Genomic DNA, 8,158 nt, shown 5'->3' on the forward strand with positions numbered 1-8,158 from the left:
GATCCATGACTTCACATACGTTTCTGTTCGTAAGTGTTAGGGTATTTATAGAAAATAGAGAATATCTGAAACGTTCTTTCGACATTGTTTAAACCTTTAAGAAACATTGCCGATTAAATTTATGGCTCAACGATATCTTTGCTGTTCCCTTGCTGAATATCTGCAAAATATCTTAAAAGTAGGTTGAATAATTTCATTGCATAAAGTCGTTGTCCAATGTCAAGGGAAATTTCTCAAAATTGCTGTCCAAATCCCGACGTTTTCCAAGAGATTCTATGTAACGAACGTTATTTCTCTTTCTTGCCCTATCCTTTTAATTCCACGTATGAGTCGATTGATCGTGCATTCGAGCTGATTGCATTCCAAGCAATAAAACATTTCCATGTCATTGAAGTGGTAAAGTCAATCGGATAATCGAGAAAGTTAACGACAGTGCCGGTCTAATAAGAAAATGTGTTAAATCGCGCTTAGAACGATGCGATTTGCATTAAAATTGCTGGACAAATGAAACGGCATTTCGTTCGATAGAACGTGTCATTCGTTCGCCATCTACGCACACAGATAAAAGACAATTTCCAGAAAAATAAGCGCACTGAATCGTGAAGCTGAGGTAATCGAGTTTCGTGATTGTACAGCACGAACATCAGACATCTCACATATGTTGAGTCAACATAATCCTAAAAGAAGAAAATTTCGAAAAAAATCTCATCAATTTCATGTCGTACTTCCAAGGAATAACATAAATATCTTTCAGCTAAAAATGGTAGAAGCTGACTTTAGATGTTTCGTGACTTTTGCCACGGTCCTCTCGCCTGATTCAAGTAAATTCTAATATCCGAAATTTGCTCGTATTTTGCGAAATTACAAGCCAGTCGATTATCCTGTCTAGCTCGATGTTAATATCGTAAAATTGACAAGAAGCAATTTATAATCTACAATTTGTAACTGGGAAAAATCCAAGTAGGAAAATAGAAGAAATTGAAGAATAATGAAATTCAGTGGAGTAAACTGTAACGAAACTTCCATTCTCGTTTTGCAATATCCACTACGTTTCAATAGATAATTGTAATAACTCTTCGGGAATGTTATTCTTTTTATATTTACGAGATAAATAAAAATGTCACGAGATATCCAAAAATATAACAATTTCAAAAAATATGAACCACCATTTGACTAGAAAATACATTTGACGCCTACATACAGTGTATTTATGTATAGATTCTTTTTTTTTAAACAAAAGAGCTTCTCGATTATTACGTAAGAGGGCCCAGCATCTTCTTAATTTAACATCGAACGTCGTCGAAGCGATTTTGAAACAGTCGCAAAAAGTTTTTAAACGAATGTTCTCATCTTCTCAAATCATTTCTGGACGTCGTTTCGTCTTCGAGAAACCTCGTCGATTCTATTCAAACCGCGGAAAGGCTGGTCTCTCCATTTCCACGTTTCATCCATTCTCGTGCTTTCACGAAACGACTCAATTTTTCAAGAAAAAAAAAAAAGTCTCGCCTGTCGCCATTCGCTCGGATGGACAGCAACAACTTCCGGTTCAAGGTTAAAAAGTCTCACGGAACTAACCAATTCGTAATAAACTCGCAAATTTTCATCCACCGTTGTCCGCACACGCGTCAATTTTTAGACAAACCCCTTTTTTGGCAAGGAACGCGACAGTCAAATTTACGACTGAGAAAGCTTTGCCAAACGGCGACAGTCGCTGCAGCAACGTTGGTTTCCGGGGCTTTTATTCCGCTACCTTTCAGCTCCGTTGGCCCTGGAAATTTCAGACCTGGAAAATGCTCATTTGCGAACGCGCGAATGTCGATTCGTGGTCAAAGGGAGGATTTGGACCATCGATTCGGCTGATATTTCACGCGTAACTGGTACAGCGTGCGCGATGTATTTGATTTAAATATCACGTGCAGTTGATCGACGAAAATATCCCCACGCTTTTATCCTGTTCGATGTTCGATGACCAAATATTCCTAGTTTCTTAGCTCTTTGATTATTAAAAATTGAAGAGAGTTCTTCGCGTGAAAGTTGCTCGACTTTGTGGAAGAAGCTTAATGGTATAAGAAATTCACTTTATCAACTGTAGTTTACCAGAGTTTTAATATCAGGTAAAACGATAAGAAGCATTTAAGAAGATGGAATAGACTTCACTCTCAATTTCGGTCGCTTGCACGTATAAATAGCGGTCGAGTTCTTTTTTCTTCTTTTACTTTACTATTCTTTCGCACGATATACAATGTGTTTTGTAATTAACGGTACAGTCGCACAAGGATAAATCTTGATGGTGATGAATGAAAAAGTCGATAATGTAGAATGCAACCTCTTCGTTCGAGGTTTCGTTTTCGTAAGCATCGGTTTTACGTAGATTTCCTTCGCGTGTCTTAAATTTAAAGAAACAATAGATCAACTTGAATCCAAATTGAGATATTTTCGGACGATTGACATCGAAATTGACTTTGAACGGAAGTACAAATAAAAAGAAAATTTCTATTAACTCGAGATAACTGAGTGAAACTATTAGATTATTAGAATATCAGATTGGAATTCTAATTGCGACAGCAAACTTCCTACAACATTTCCTACGCTCGGAACATGCATTATGCATACCACGTACCATCTGTCTGCAGAATTTCAGCTAAATCGTTGAATGCATCGTGAAATTCCTTCGTGAGATTTTTTAAAGCTTCGAGAAACACCACGACCGACCGTTCCTTCCTTTAAATTAAAATCTCTACCTGTCGATACGCGATTCTTTTTTTACGCGCGTATGAAACAACGATGATCGATCCGAGATTAAATCAAAAGTTCGAAATAAATTGCTGGCATGTATAATTTTATTGGGCTGCTCGGGAAATTCGTAGCGAATTTTAAAAAGTACTCGAAGATCGTATCTACATTAGCACGAAATTAGCGTTTTATCGCACAGTAAATGCAGCTTTAGCAACGTTTACGCATTATTTCGCTGCTTGGTCCTTGATAGACTGATGCGTTTAATTGATCCAACTAGAAGTAACATTTACCAAAGTAGCTCTCCGATGCGAACCGTGTAACTTCGAAAGAAATATCTTAACGTTACGCGAATATTGTCGAAGATTATTTCTTTGAAATATTTCTTTCGAAGAGACGTCGTTTTCACCGGAAAGTCTTAATTTTGACAAATGTGTAACACTCTTCCGATCTTATTAGATACGTAGATTACGAAATGTAATACACCTACTGCCATAAACGTTAGGAATTTATCGAGCAACCCAGTAGGCTGCGAATTTTTACGCGTTTAGGAAATATGCTTTAAATCAAAGAATACGCGCAGTGCAGAGAACGTGTAAAAATGTAGAAAAACGTCTCAAGTATTCATCCTAGATAGCATTCAACAGATGATATATATTTTTACACACATTTCATTCCTTTAATCGTATTCGTGAAAATATTGATTTGCGTAAGTATCATGAATGATACTCTATGGTTGTTAAACGATGGTAATTAATAATAAAAAAAAAAAAGATAATACAACGTCTATAAACCGTGGCGCTGAAGCTGATTTCAAAATCGCTGATTTCATACGAAGTAATAATAAATTACGAACGTTCGATTAATCCTGCGTGAAATCGAGTATCTTCCGATGTAAGAGGATTAAAACGACGATCGATCATCGGTGTTCGGGTTTCAAAAGCACAGACAAATCGATACTTTCTGCACCGACGTCTAAATGTTTATCGATAGCTAAAAAAAAAAAAAGGAGAAAAAAAGAAAGATGAAGAAGACAGAAGACCGAAGGTATTTTTCAACAAAGTTCGATCGACGAAAAGATTGAAACGATTGAATTTTGGGAACACATAGAAGCGACATCAACGAACGATAATTTCGATTCTAAGGTAGCATCCGCGTCGGTATATGTCGGTATCTGTATTTACCACTCGTTCAAAACGCTTATATTTCTGTCGAGGAAACCTTCAGAAATTTAATTACGTTCGCCTTTTGCTTCGAGATAATTACCTTCGTGATAATTACCGAATTTTCCGCTAAGAAAGGTAACGAAGAAAACTGGACGCACAATCTACTGTCATCCGTTCCTCCGAAACAACGTTCTTACAACTTCTCATACTTACGAACTTGAAAATTAACCTGTTAGGATAGAAATTAACGAATAAGCTAATGCAAGCGTTTGCATTAGCGTACAATAGCGTCTTCGTGAATATCGTTCGTTAGGACGTACAGAATATATAGCATAGACTCATGTACGAGTTCAGCTGTTTCAAGAACACGAGACACGAAAATAACATCGAAAGTAGAACTTTCGAGAAAATCATTTTCTTATTATCGACGTAATTTATTGAGAAAATTTTATACCGCGCGAATCGTAGGATCATAGCGCTGTATATGATTCTACGGTATCCTTTTGTCGAAATTTCCAGCGTTAAATAAATTATTCGATAGCAATTGATGAATCAGACCTTGAAATACTAAAATTGCTGTAGAACCACTGTAGCTCAGCTCGCACGGAAAGCTACGTCGTATCCTGTACATATAGAACGATTTCGATTAGGCGATGAATTGTTATTAGCTGCTATAACAGTAATTGTGGATGTTCTGTAAACATCGTCGATTTCGAATCTCTTGGGTGTGGAATCGAGGAACGGATGAAATTCGGTTAGTAGACAGGAGCATTAAAGAATTAATGGAAAGTAATAATCATTTTGGAAAGTGCACGAGCATGCCTGCACAATTTGAAAACCGAAAAGGTTCCTGCCGTTACTCGGTAATTTAATCCAATAATATCGTTAAAGATTAACGATAGTGATATTAAATATTCATAATAAATGTCAATTCCTTGATCTTCTTCGCGCGTTAAAAATTGTTGGCATTCCAATCCCTCTTAACTCGAAATTTCACTCTGAAACATTCTAAACACACGAAGACGTTACACGTTCGAGAAGATCGATTTATCTGGATATAAGAATAAATCTAACGATAAAAATAAAAAAATACGTACGTCCAACGGTAATTCAAAGAATGAAACCCGCTTGTAAGATACGTCGCTGATTTCAACTAAAGTTATCGAAATATACGAGCAACACGAAGGGTATCTGCATACGTATACGAATAACTATGTTGCGAGTTAAGAAGATAGTCACAGATACGGAGGAAAGCTGCAAAATAAAAAGGATACAAAAATGTCTAACTTCCTACTTTATCGACTTAAAGGAATATAGTTACACGTTTGTTTCTATATCTTCGTAGTCGAAGATGTACGAGTATATGGAAGACTTCCACATCGCAGGAAGTACAGAATTCTACGCAGAATTTTACAAGAGCAAGAATTAAGATACATACGAGCGACTTTTAAATCGCGCGAAGTTACAAATAAACGGGAGGCTACTGAATTGAACAGAACGCAGATACGCCAGAGATTTTCGCGTTAAACAAAATATAAACGCGCGCGTATACTTCCATATAAGAAAACAACGTAGATGGCGAACTCGCATTAAAAAAAGTTGCGATTTAAAAGACCGTAGGTGGACGGTTGGAACAGAATCGTGCAGGCGTGCTGTTGTGCGTGTAAAACGTGTAAATAAACAGGCGAAAGCACATAACGTGGATGCAAAGTAAAAAGTATAGCACCCGTTGGTGCGGTACGATATTGCATTACTAACGAGATATTAGGTGATACACGGGTGTATGCATATATATAATACGTAGCTTGAAAGTCTACTAAATCGTCGTGTTTTACCGCGAACATCTGCAGGGGCATTCATTAATTCCCCCAAGAACGGTTTAATTCGATCTCATTACGAAGCACCGGCTGCAGATTGCGCCTGGAAATAGCGGTTCTTATAATAGAAAATGGCGAGGAATTGCAATTCGGACAATGTGATATTTTAGGATGCAATTGCTACGGTTTTCGCAAATCCTTCTCTATTTGTCATAGAAGCGTAACAATTATTTCTTGTTAACTGTGTTAATAACGTTTTCTTCTCTTCTTTTTTCTGTTACAACGCCGCCGATAATTTTAATGAAACAATTTTTATCGAACTACGGATCGAACTCTAAACTTTTCGGTTTATTTCGAATTTGTCCTAACAGTATCGCGCAATTGCTTTTTAGAATAACACGTTGCTATTAGTTTAACGATATTTGGTTTATCATAAATTATATTCGTTAGATGTTTGTGCATGTTGATGTTTTGTCTCTTTCCCTTTCTGGTAATTATTTATGCGGAAAGTGGATAGTAACAACGATGCGTCGAGAGAAATTAATGAAGGCCTGCTTGTGAAATATTTCTTTAGGAATACTTCAATTAATGTGTTCTGAAATAGAAGTGTCTGGCCTAAACTACCGCCAAGTTACGATGAAACATCGATCGTAACGAACTGACACTTCTTGCCTCCGAAGGTCGTTTTATTTTTCATTCGAAGCGATCATTTACAAAGTATTGGGCGAAACTACTATGATACAGATTGAACATCAATTTTACTATTTCTAAAATAATGAAACAAACTTTTCTATCCTCTGATATCGTTCTCGGTGATAGAACGCATTTCGAACGTTCGTAAGAATGTTTGCAAAATTACACGACTCGTTAACAATTATTTTGACGTATCAGGATGTCTGCAAAATTATACAGACCATCGAATTAACTTGCACGAAAGCATAGAACGCGCGATACTAATTTTGTATAGCATAGTCTCACGAGATATAAAGCAAGAAAAATAAATCTATAAATTCAACTAAACAACAAATTCAAATTAAACGACATTCAAATTTTGCACAGAGAGAAATCAAATGAGGCATCGAAAGGATCTAGTTTAATTTACAAAAATCGGCCGAAAATTTGTTGGAACATCGGCGTTCTAAATTCTTTCGAGGCGTTCAATACTTTGGGAATAATTAGCCTAGAACTATAGCTGCCTACAAGATCTCTTCAAAGCGTGTTCTGAACGCGTTTACAAAAAAGAAAAAAAAAATGAGAGAAGATTAACACTGATCACTTCCTGAAAGAGACTTTTTAACTCCTACCGTCACATCCGTTAAGTGTACAAAGGGTCTCAATGTAACAATTAACACGTACAACGTAAGGATTCTGACCAAAAAACTTTAGAATATACTTCAGAGAACTGAGATTATTATACCAGGGTCTCGATCTGATTGTGTATGGCCTGTAGAAAACGACCGTAGAATAATGAGTACTTATTATTAGATATTATTATTATTATACATTGTTGAAACGTGGATAAAATCTATTGCATAAATAATAGTGAGTGACGAGTGTGGATGACATGGAAACAACGTACAAGCCTCCTGGTTGTTTCAATAATTTCACTCCTTCCGTCTGACAAACGCAATCATCGTGAACATCGTTATTGTTATTGACATATAACTGTTTATAGTTTTGACAAGTTCTCTACCAAACTTCTCTATTATTTTAAATTGCAACATCTACTTGTTGAGTATAACTCGAACACTTTTTTTAAAAATCGTTTCTTTGCTATTGTATATGAGAATTCCTGGATGTTTACTTTGCCTAGAATATTTACAAAATTAACAAAATGCAAATCTCTTCGTCCTGGGTCAGATGAATTCTTCGTTATATATTTATAACATGTCTAGTTATTTTCGTTCTTTTCAATTTTCAATTATTTTCGAGAAATAAATGGTTTCACGAAAAAATACAAAGCGCCGAGTGTACTTTTTATTTTAAATTGATGATAGACGATTCGAACAGTTTTTCATGCTGTATTCATTCAGATATCGCGGAAATCTAACTTTTGTGAATAATATTGTAAATACTGTACGATATGACTTTAAATAAAAAATCTCATATAAAGAAGTCGTATGAGTAACATGATAGAGAACGTGTTAAACAACAAGGACACAATTTTCTTCTTATTGCGAATGCTACTATAGGTTCTATAATTAAACACTGTAATATATATTATGTATTAAATAATTTAACTTTCAACCATTACTATTTTAACACAAAAAGAATAAAACAAATCAAACAAAAAATTGTCAAATGAAAACTATACGCATCGCTCAAAATTTCTCCCTAGATAAGGCGTACTTGTGATAAGAAAGCGTAAAAATTATACTCCTCTCTCTCTCTCTTTCTCTAATAGAGTAGTTAAATATTTTAAGACTTATTAGATATATGTAA

Source organism: Bombus vancouverensis, chromosome 9, assembly GCF_051014615.1.
Source record: "Bombus vancouverensis nearcticus chromosome 9, iyBomVanc1_principal, whole genome shotgun sequence".
Classification (NCBI taxonomy): domain Eukaryota; kingdom Metazoa; phylum Arthropoda; class Insecta; order Hymenoptera; family Apidae; genus Bombus; species Bombus vancouverensis.